Source organism: Hesperophylax consimilis, chromosome 5 (assembly GCF_061612785.1).
Source record: "Hesperophylax consimilis isolate HC1 chromosome 5, BYU_Hcon_1.0, whole genome shotgun sequence".
In the NCBI taxonomy this organism is placed as follows: Eukaryota; Metazoa; Arthropoda; class Insecta; order Trichoptera; family Limnephilidae; genus Hesperophylax; species Hesperophylax consimilis.
Genome location: NC_142840.1, coordinates 35305395 through 35317561, shown reverse-complemented (window position 1 = coordinate 35317561; position 12167 = coordinate 35305395).

Here is a 12167-nt window from a genome sequence, read left to right as displayed (position 1 = left end):
GGTTTTTCCTTGCTCAGTTTTTTGGGCGTATGCTATGAATGGGCCACGGGAATGAGGAGAGTAAAAGTTTGTTGGAGGAAGTTGAGAAAGTGCTGGTGGGGACAGTGAAGTCGAAGGCGAGTCAAGTTTTATTGGGGAAGAAGGAGTAAATTTCCTTTTTTTGTTAGAAGTCAATATGACAGAATCACTGTCAGAAATTTCTACATTTTCCCCGTCTGGGGGGTCTGGAGAGGGATCTGGGGGCTTTGTAGGGGGTCCAGGAGGGAAATCTTCCTCCATTATTCACAACAGTAAACAACTACAATAATAGTATGAAAAATGACAGAAGTAAAAAAGTTTATAAATATCTGGAAATCAGCAGCGAAAAGTGACTCCTGGAAGATCAGGAGGGAGAAGAAACCTCAAGGCACAACACACTACACTTTTTTTTGCCAGAAAACAAAAAAGAATGGTAAAAAATTAATTTTAGATAGAGCAAAACAAAACAACTGATGACAGCCAAATGTTATTGTTGCAATGAAGCCGCAGTGTTGACACAGTAAAAAATAATCATTATTGTGCGTAAAATAAGTCGAGTGGACCATTATTTTCACAAACTTAAATATTATATCGTCAGAGGATTGACACGACCGTTATATGTATATTGTTTATTAGGAACATTTAAGAAAGTGATAACAATGCATGATCACAGAAAAAAAAATAAGAGTAAGGTCATTCATTTATTAACAAAATGTTCTTATTACGTTCGCGTTTCAAAAAAAAACACGAAAATAAATAATTGTATTACATTATAAAGTAGAGAAGAAAAGAAAAAATAATGTATATACATATGTACATATGTACCCGACTAAATTTGGTGTGCACGGACTGTAAAATAAGGTCTAGTTACACGCCGCAAACGACTTTGTAAACTGCAAATTAAATGAATTTCGTCCTGAAAAGGACGTTTCTGGTACATTTTGTGCAAAATGCAAATAAGTGAAAGATCGCCTTTAAAAAGGCGGTTAAGTATGTCGATGAAGGAGAAGGGCCAGTAAAATTCTCAGAACTCAGAACGCAGAAAGGGCGCTGCGGCAGGTAGCTGGTACCTAGGTGCGAAGATATGTCCGAGGCGATGGCAACTCGATGGAGAAGAGAGACATTAAAATTAAAAACCAAATTTTATCGGGGAAACAACAGTTATCAAAATCTTAAACTGTACATTCATTATTCATAATAAATATACAGTTTAGGATTGTTGCTTGAAATGCTCCTTCCCCTTCCAATGCCTTCAGCTTCACAACATACTCCAATTGAAGATGCTATAGCCTCACTAGCTATAGTTGAGAGCAGTTGGAACTGTTTTGCGGTTTAATATAGGCAATACAAAACTTCCATTCAGAAAACTTATAGACCACCTATATTTCAAATTGACTGTACCTACCTACCAAATTCATTCACATACTTACATCTCGAAAACTTAAAAAATATCTTTCACTGCGACGATAACGTCAATACCAATTTGTTTATAAACTCCCTTATACCACGCAAGTGCAGCTTATGTAACCAATATGCAGAAGAAGCAGATATTTTAATAGCAGCGAAAGAACTTGCAAAAAAAGCATTTCACATATGTACTTTATACAAATAGTTATATTTTTACATACAAAGAATTCAACGTATTTACCAGAAAACTACCTTAAGGCGATGCACTACGTCGTGTAATATTTTAAATTGAGCCGCTATCAATAACAACCCTTACGTAGCTGGCGATAATTCCCTCTTAACACCTTCCGCCTGTTTTGATTTATGCAAGAAAAAAACGCGGCCAAAAAGTGCCTTTTATTTTATTTTGTGGATGTTCAGGCATCTTTCTAAATTATAATCTTTGTAAATAACTTCATTTGCCACATTATACAATAAAATCATAACCGAAAATGGGTTTGTAGTTGGAGATTTTGAACTTTAAAGCAGTTTTCATAAGCCTTATACATTATTTTTTCTGGGCTTATAAAAAGACTTATCTAAAAAATACTGGATTATTTCAAAGACCAAGGTGTATTCTACTCGCAGTATTTAATTAAAGCATCTGAAACATTTCAAGTCGACCAAATTTTCAAACCAAAAACACATGATTTTGCATTACTATGTTTGAACTTAGAAAAAGTTATTGATCTTTTTTTCCTTCCTCGTACTATCATTTAAAATCACCATCGGAAGTTTGTGCACTTTACACACGGACACTTTGTATTTGTGTGTTAACACTGTAGGTATAATTGTTTGTAATCATATTTTTATTTCAAGGTAAAATAAATCAATAAATAAAAACATCATTAACTCTGCCATCATTAACACTGTCGAAAATAATTATCCTCGGGGTATCTTGTGTGTAGTTAGTTATCATTGAAATTTGTACAACATCTTATTTTTTCTCTTACTGATACCATCTCGTACACATTAACACAAGTCTTAAAAATTAAGCATACCTACTTACTATAGTAGTTTCAAATCGTTTTCACTTCTAACCCAAACAACTACAATCCACGCTCGTTCTCTCCTTCTAAATTACCACCCACACTTCATTTTTCTCTAACAATCTGCTTTTCCTTTTCTTCAGTTTATTAAAATTAAATATAGAACACATATGAATTTTATGGAAAATCGACAAAGATTAAACAAAAAATTGTCTACACATACACAGGGCTGCAAGATATAATTCTACAATTTCAAATACACGCGCGAGTCAAATCACCCCTAGCGACACGGTAATCGATAATCACGTGTCAAAAGCAGGAACTAAGTATGCAAAATGACGCACATGTCAAACTCAAATGTTGAATGTATTCTACATTAAAAGCGCCCTTTAAAGGGATGACTCATTTGTTTTGGTGTCGTAACAGGCCGTTCTTTTTGGTACAAATCACAAATTTATCAATATGTGCCGTCTGTTGGGACCTCTTTTAATTAGTACAACCTAACGAAATAAAAATCGAATGATGTTGGCTTTCTTTCAATTATTTTTAATCCCAACCAACACCAGCTAAAGCCAGTAGCTTGGCGAAAACTTACCACGTCGGTCGTAAGTTTTTAGACATGGTTTTTTATACTGCCTACACAAATAAAAAGTATGTGCACGTCACTGTACATACATATCTCTGGTAGATACAGATCGTTGATGGAATGAATGGCTTGTCGATAAACACTAGATTTATGTATGTAGGTATGGTGCAATATCTCCCTGAATTCAAATTGTTTCCCCGAGTCAATCTCTTAAGATCAAGCGAGTGAAGTTAGTTAGAGCCGAGGCAAATAACACAAACAGATCACGAGCTCATCTGCATTTATACGAGGCAATGGTGGAGGGCGGAGATCTTCCTCTGTGCTTCCTTCGGTCCCTCATCTACATTTCTTCATCGCCGAAGCATTAAGCCGATTCTGGCTCATAGGAATGTAAGGCGCAACTGTAAAGCGATATTGAAAAACTTGTCTCATATGAATGCATTTTATTTACGTCTCCATTAGTAGTAAGTGTTGTGAGGATATGTAGGTATTGCCATTTCTCATTTTTTTAAATAATTGCAGTCTTGATAGGTACCTAATGGTGATTTCTGTTTGAGTGTGTATTTAAGTCGTTGACTTGCGAAATCCACTCTGCATATTTTTGCTGGCCATGATACGTTCACAAAAAGTGTTTAAAATAAATACATTTTTCGCTAAATATCAAAAGAATAGTGAATAATTATGTTAATATTTAGCTTAAAATGTGCATTTTTTTTAATTTGAAGTGTCCAAAAGGTTTATCGTGACATCTACAGATTTTTGAAAAGAGCGGGTTAAAATTCTGGAGCGGGTTTTGGAAGTCAGCGATTGATTTTAGGAACCCGATGCCGATGGTTCAAAATGCCGAGGCGCTGATAATACCAAAAACCTAATACAGCTGCCTTTAGATTTTTACTACTGCCAGGCGCCTTTTGGCTCAGGGCCGGCCCTAAATTGACACATAAGCCATTGAGGTATTATCATACACAGCAAGACAAATGTTACAAGCTGCTCCTTCCTGAAATACGTTGTAGAAAGTTACATCAGTAAAAATCATTCATTCTACTATTTTTTTTACATTAACTCCACACAGGAGGCCCGGGGGAAAATAATAAGGGGAGGAAAGGGGGAACATGGGTCTCGAAGAAATTCAGGTTTTTTTTCTCGAAGAGACACATGTTCAAGGAGAGAGGAAACCCAGAGGCCGGCAAATTGATCAACAGCCGAGCTGTTGAACTGAAGAAACAGTCGAAGAAGCGACCCATTCTCGTGTGACAAACAGTCAACCGTGTACATAAGTTGGGCGTGCGTTTGGCGTGTTTCCCAATTTTGGACCTGTGCTTAAGGGATCAATGACGCTATTTCATCAGAGCATCTTCCATTGTAATACCGGTAGAACTTGGTCAGCGTACCTACCTGATGTCTGTGATTTAAAGATTGCAACCAGCTTGATAGTATAGGATATAATCTATGGTGACCGGATAACTCATCAAAATGAAAATTCAACAAACCTATAAAAAATGCTATAAAGTTATGAAAAGTGATGAAAATAAAACTATATAATAATAATTCTAAAATAGTTACACATGTAACTATTTAACCTAGTTTTTATTTCATCACTTTTCATTACTTTTAATAAGTGTGTTGAAATGTCATTTCGAGGAGTTATCAATGTTTTTAAGATATTAAAATATTTTTTTTTTAACTAAATAAAATAAAACAAAAAAATTTCATTGTGTCGTCGACATAATACGCATAGTATTCACGTACGGACGTCTACGGCCGAGCAATTCGCATTTCCGTACGAATGTCTGCCATTCAGCCACACGTTGGATTGATAATTCTAATAAAACATTACACAAATAATTAAAATAAGATGACAACATAACAACACATAGGATGGGTTGTTTAAGAGAATTTGAGGAATTCATCAATATTCAAGTTTCAAATTTCAAGTTCTGTTATTATATTATGACAGAACTGAAATAATGACAGAACTCAAAAAATCTTTCGCAGAACTTGAAAATTAACTTTGTAATTTGAATATTTAATCAAATTTCGAAGTGATTTTTCAGATTCTGTGAAATTTCTATTCAAGTTTTAAAAAAATATTATTATGAGCCAGTTGTTTTACAGTACCGAAATAATAACAGAACTTACGCAGAGCTTAATAATTAACTTCAACAATTGATGAATTGTTCAAAATCTGTGAAAAATCCGTCCTTAATGTTCATAAAATACGTTAACAATTATTTCCCATATTCCCAGCTCTAAATATCTGCAAACCAGCATTATGTAGGTCGTAAGGAAAATATATAACGCAAATGTTAATGGCAGAAAAAGTCAGGGACACCCGACGAAGACATGGCTCGACCAAGTGAATCAAATACCTGGTCGCGCAATGTCAACAGTCAGAATAATAGAAGAGTATGAATGAATGTGAATGAGGCAAGGAGTGTGTGCCAAGATCGAGTTGTTTGGCGGTCCGTCCTCTGCCCACTCTGAAGCGGCGTAATGGTTAGTTAGTTAACCTACCGTGAAAATATTCAAAACTATCCCACAAGTTTTACAAAGTTTTCGAGATATTAGGATTCCCAAAACTTAACTTACATGCACACAAAACAGCCTAATTTTTTGGAGGGTAATAACTTTTAGTCAATAACTAACCAACCATCACACCGTTTTTACGTATGGGAGGCAGAGACCTAAAGTCGCATTTTGGAATAACCGTCTAAAAGCCTTAAAGGTGGGCACAAGTCTTACATAAAAATTTGTGTAGGTACTTGAGAGATAGTATTTAGTTTCTTTTGTGTATATTCAACTATTGTCTATTTCTCTCATGGAACTAAGATTGACTCTTAGATTTATCTGAATATCTTAGATTGTATTTAAGTAGACTGTATTATTACTTTATTGTGAAATGTATAATTTTTTGCTATAAAAGTATAAATGCTCCTTTGATGTTACGCTCGGCCGAACATGTCCATACGTGAATACTAGACTTAACAGTTCTTGCGTTCCTTCCTACTTCGCCATTAAAAACTGATAGGCCTTCGGCAGGTGAACTCATTCATAGACATAGGCATAGAGGGGAGCGGGGGCTCGAAAACTGTTTCGGCGTTGAGTTTCTCATTTCCCGTCGGAAGCGTGAATTTGCATGCGGATTAGTTGGAATGGTATAATATTCCTAACAGTTAAAGGTGCAGGAAAGAACAGTTCTAGGTTCACGTCGAGAGGTGTCATTATCGTAAAATGTTTTATGAGGACGCGTAGTCGTTTGACGCGCATCGTGAGTATTGTCATCAGAGGAAATATGTGAAGAGTATCATTGTAATTTACCCTCCAATTCTGTTCATCTCGAGACCATCCTCTTATATGGACATTAAGATGGGAGAGGGTGTTTTGAATTCAAGATGAGGCATAACCGTTTTCGTTTTACTCCGGGATGGATGTAATGAATCGTTTAGAAACGTTTTGACGATTTGAGATGATGGAATTCTAAATTTTTAGTTTACACGTTGGATTGGATCATCATGACTATCTCACTATCGTTCAGAAACAAAACTTCGCTTCTTATTCCACTTTTTTTTCCTGGCGACTTTTTTCAGCTTCACAATATTCACCAATGAAGATGCAACAATTCCACGGGGCAGTTTGATCTCATGTGTTGTTTTTCATGAAAAATGCGAAATTTAATGAAAGGAGAGAAAGTAAAATTAATACTGTTACTCGCATAAAATCTTATGGGAAAAAAATCATTTTTTATCGGTGGTGAGTTAGTTCAAGAATTAATTTGATCGTTAATTATGTGTTGTTTGTTTCGAAGAGCATACCCAATAGAAACCACAAAGTGACGGTGGTGGTAGTTTATGAAACGGTAATAGGGCGAAGGAAGTACAAGTGCCTACGAACTTACCTTATATAGCGTCATCAAGTTACGTTTGCAAATAAGACGTGAAATATTCGTTTGCCTACCTTCATTTGCGGCTACTGGGTGTGTCGGAACAAACACACTTGCCGCAAATAACACTTCGTATTGGAAGCTTCGGGGTGGCAGAAAACACCCCCTGTACTTCGCTAATGGGAGAATAGTAAATAGATCACCCACCGCTCACCCCCTGCCCCATTCCCACCACGGCACCGCCGAAATTCCGATACGTCCAAATAAATACCTCCACGTGTCGTTTGAAAATAGCGACTGTAAACAGGTAACTAGGATAGATACCAGTTCCCAGTCGCTAGTTTAAAAATAGCGATTGGAAACTGGTAACTACAATTGATACCAGTTCCCAGTCGTTAGTTTCAAAATAGCGATTGGAAACTGGTAACTACAATAGATATCAGTTCCCAGTCGCTAGTTTAAAAATAGCGAATAGATACTATCTATTGTAGTCACCAGTTTCCAGTCGCTAGTTTGAAAATAGCGACTGACTGGTGACTAGGAAAGATCGACATTTTTAAACTGCCGCATAAGAGTCCCAACTTACGGAGCCTGTAGGACTGACGCATCTCCAAATGGATGGAGACGGGAAGTTTGAAAGTGCATAACTATTCAGATTTCATCGCTAAGCATGGCTTAAGTTTGAGTTTAATAAATTTAACTTATTTCAACGAACGGTGGAAACCGAGGTCTCCATTGGACACAAAACCGCAAAAAATAATATTTTATTTTAGATATTCTATGCTATCTCAAAAAATTTTAATTGGAACTTTAACGCAATTACAAAATATCAATTCGTTTTCATTTCACCAATACTGCAACAAATTGTAGGTTATTTGTTGCTTGCTAATGGCATCATATTAACCTTCTCAAATTGCAAGTGAATCAATATACTGTGGTTCTCTTCTAATACATTATCCATTACCATTACCTAATGTGACTTCTCATCTCTTGTAGCCTTGTTTCCGTACACTGTAGACTGCAGAATACCTCAATAGCAACAGAGAGGTATGCGCCACCGTAGAGCTGTAGAACCGTACAGCTCTGTAGACCGTAGAGCCGTAGCCCCGTATCGTAGAGGGATAAAAGGCAGTAGTCGCTCAGAAGGCTGTGTCTACGGGGAAATTCGTTTGGTCTAATTGCCTGGGATTAGCCTTGTTTAATCATCGGTAAAATAAACAGCTGGCGACATCTATCGGCGGGACCACTCAGCCCACTAATGGGGTTGAAAGCGTATTTGTTGGTACTTGGAAAGCGTTTTATGGACATCTGTCGTTGATTACAGATGTAAACAAATACCTAACATCTGCAAAGAGAATTGATGATAGATATAAACAAATAACGTTTGATGACAGATATAAAAAAGTTGGTAAATGAAATAAAATAACCCTTACATAATACGTATACTTAGTCAAAAATGTTCCTACGGATTTGATAATTCAGATACTGAGTTGAGGCGAACTGAGGATTTCCTATTTATAAATCAACATGAACGTCCATCATACAAAGTGATTTATTTCCTGTAAGTTATTTAAATCAAAAACCTTATTCCATTAAATCATTCGCCATCATTGACATATCAGTCATGAACGCATTCGTTCAGTGCATGTTAAAGCATTTAACACTTTGCACATTAATTTGCATGATTTCATTACATCATTTGGTACTAAATGGAAAAAAAATTCAGCGTGGATTAATAATGTTCGTCTGTCACCCTGCGCCCTGCCCCTGGTTGGGAACCGCGCAAAATTGAATTAACGGAACCATATTCCCTACAGAGCCGAAGTACTAATGCACCATCGACATATTCCATTTTCAATGGTCGAGGCAAACTATGACTGAGTATTATGGTTACTTTTGGGAAACGAAAATATACACTATTGAAATGTCATGTTTAAAATTAAAATGCTAGTCATGTTTTAATTTTAATTGTGTATCCGCATAAGAATGCAAACTAGTCGGTCCTAGTGAGTATTCACGAAACGAATGTTTAATTTAAATATTGAAGACAATATTTAAATATTACAATTTCAGGTTTTACTCAATAAAGTCATTCCGAAAAAAAAAAAAAGAATGTTTAATTATTTATCTAATTTATTTGAATAGGGGAATAAGAAGATTGGGAAGCACTTGGCTAGTCAGATCTAGTCACTAGCAATGGCCTTAGCCATTCAAGTAACATTTCGGTTCTAAATAGTTACCCCTTCTATATCGGAACGAAAATCATCTATATACAAATATAAGTAGGAAAGTTGGTATATATTTGTACCTCCTCTCTGCGGGTTTTGAACCCTATAATTATCTCTAAGCCAGGAATCAAGGATCATTCAATAAGGATCACAATACACCATATTTTTATTTAAAAAATCGATAGGCAGTTTGGTCACAGAAATGTAGAGATATTTATAAACTGTGTATAGTTTCCTATTGTACCCCATTTAAAATGAATATTACCTACTAGAGAGCCATGCAAAACACCATTCCATAAAGATTTTTACAGCAAAACTCGCACTCGCTCAGCTGTACTAAAAATGCGTTGATACCGTCGGTCCCTTCTAAGGTAAGGGTAAAACCAGACCTTTAAGTAATTTGGTGAGTAATGAAATAAGGAGCCGGCAGCGACAGTGTCGTGTGCAATGATTAGTCCTGTTGACCTCTCGGCCATCCCGTGTCCTATCACCTGTAATTGATTACCGACTTGTAGCGTGGAGAGTAAACACTAATCAGGACAGACAATATCTTGATTTGGCCTCTCGAGGCGGCTGGACTGAAGGGAAGAGATCACCAAACTTTGGTTAATACCTGCTTAAGTTCAAACAAAACTTACTTAATCATTGAAGACAATATCAGCTACTCTCAGAAAAAAGGTGTGAAATAGAAAAATATTCAGTCGCATCTAGGAATTGATACCAGGACCTCTTCCTTGCCGAGGAAGTGCTCTGACACTGAGCAAATTTGACCACATCAACGTACGTCATTTTTAATTGTATTCTACGATGTCGGTAGCTGTCATTTAAAGTATGATGTCGAATACAAATTTCAAAAGTTGATATGGTCGAATTAGCTCAGTGGTCAGAGCATTTCCCAGGCAAGGAATGAGCCCTTGGTTCTTCTAGAAGGACAAACATTCCCGAGTTACGAATAACATGACACTATTTAAAAATCTCTTGCTATCACCACAGTAAGCGGAAAATGTTGTTTGTGTTGTGACGGAGGTCTTGAACACACTACGCCTGGGTGGGACACAAACGCGATGTCAACCCAGTCACCGATCGGTGACTGGGTTGACATCTCACTGCCTCGTAAACTCTGGTCCTCCATCAATAAAATAAGGTACTTCCAAAGCCGTTTGGCCCATATTATGATGCATAAGTGGTGTCTTAAGGAATCGGCTATGTGTGAATATGGTGCGATGTAGACCACCAAACATGTGGTAAGCAAATGCCCTCTCCACTCCTTCTCCGGAAAGATGAATTAGGTCCACGGGACAACTCCTGAGGTCTTATACCGGCGTTCAGACCTAGATAACTCCCTATGGCCCCACCAAACAAAAGAAGAAGAACACACAGTTCTTGTCAGCCTACTACCATAACAATAATGATAGAAGATACAGTATTCGGCATTCACATCAACAATAATGATAAAAGATATATTATTCGGCATTCACGCAATAGCATGTGCCTCTTTTAAATGACATCAAATTAATTTCAGTGATGGTAAAAATTAAATAATATATATTTTTAAATTCCTTTGCCAAATGGTTGACGATCTCATCCGAACAGCCTAGGACACCAAATACAGCCTGGCCTGTATGGCGTCTTTGGGTAGGGTGGCTTGAGAATATTATTTGTTTGTTTGTTGGAACCTCAGGTCTGACGACAGTCCGCATTCCAGCCTGATTACAACAACACTGAGAGGAAACTATTGCTGACAAGTCATGCGATGTCTAAGATGATTCGATGAACGGACTGTTCGATATGGTAGTTATCAATGCACAAGGATTTTATAATGTATCATGGCCAGGAATATTTCTAATTCGGTGTTATTAGCTTCTTAAATTGTCGTAACGTCGCCCGTTTCGTTTTTTTTAATAGAATAACTTTGGAATCGTGGGTGAATTAATGAATAATTTCATAACGCTACTTCTAATCTAATTCCGCCGCCGTCCGTCTTCCCGTCCAGTTCTACGGCGTCGACTTCACCATGAAACTGATGTGTAATTTTGTCCACGGAACTTTCACTCTATTCAGGGGTATTGAAGCAGTTTTATTTTAGATTAGAAACAAAGATTATTTCTTAGTAAAAATTATTACCCTTTCATCAAAACTTATTTATTTACACACCATAAAAGTGTATGTTTGTAGATACATAGTCATTAAATACTAGTTTTATACTTCACATGAAGCAGCTCATTAAAACACAAAAAGTTTAAAAAAAATAATCCTCAAAGTACCCATAAGAACTCCATCAAAATATTTTTTTTATAAATTTAACTTGTTCAGCAATTTCAATTCAACAATTGAATTGATGCGCTGAGTATCAATACCAAGGAACAGAAATATATAGATATTGTATATTTTATTAAATTCATAAATACAACTAAGTTTAAGTGACCTACCAACACAGCTCTACACTTTTACAGTCTACAAGGAGAGCAAGATTATGCAGAGTTTAACTACACGTACCCGAAAGATTTCACTCCAAATACACTCAGGAATCGCTGGAAACACCTAAATAGAGCATAATCCAATTTAGAAGTGTCTTGGGAAAACTTTACTTTTAAAATCAATGACTTTGACGTAGAGTACCTACCCATTTATAAATAAAAACGATAACTTTTATCACCTTTTTAACCATAATATCCACCTTAAAAAAATATCATCATATCAAAAAATGAGCTGGTTTTAGTCTAAAATAAAGTGCAGTATTCAAAGTTTATCTGTTTGAAAGTTTTATAAAATTGAACAGAAGATATAAAAATAATTTTTAAACGAGACTGATTCCTAACTTTCTTCAGGAAACTTTTATGGCAGAACTGCTTTTGCCGTATTTTAAACACTCACGAAACTCTTTTCATTGTGGATTCGGGTTGTAGCTTACATTGTGAGGATGATCACCTTTATTGAATATGATAGGACACCAGTTGATGAAAGTATTAAGTAATAACATATTTCCAGATTTCAAGCAAATTACGCTATCCACACAACTT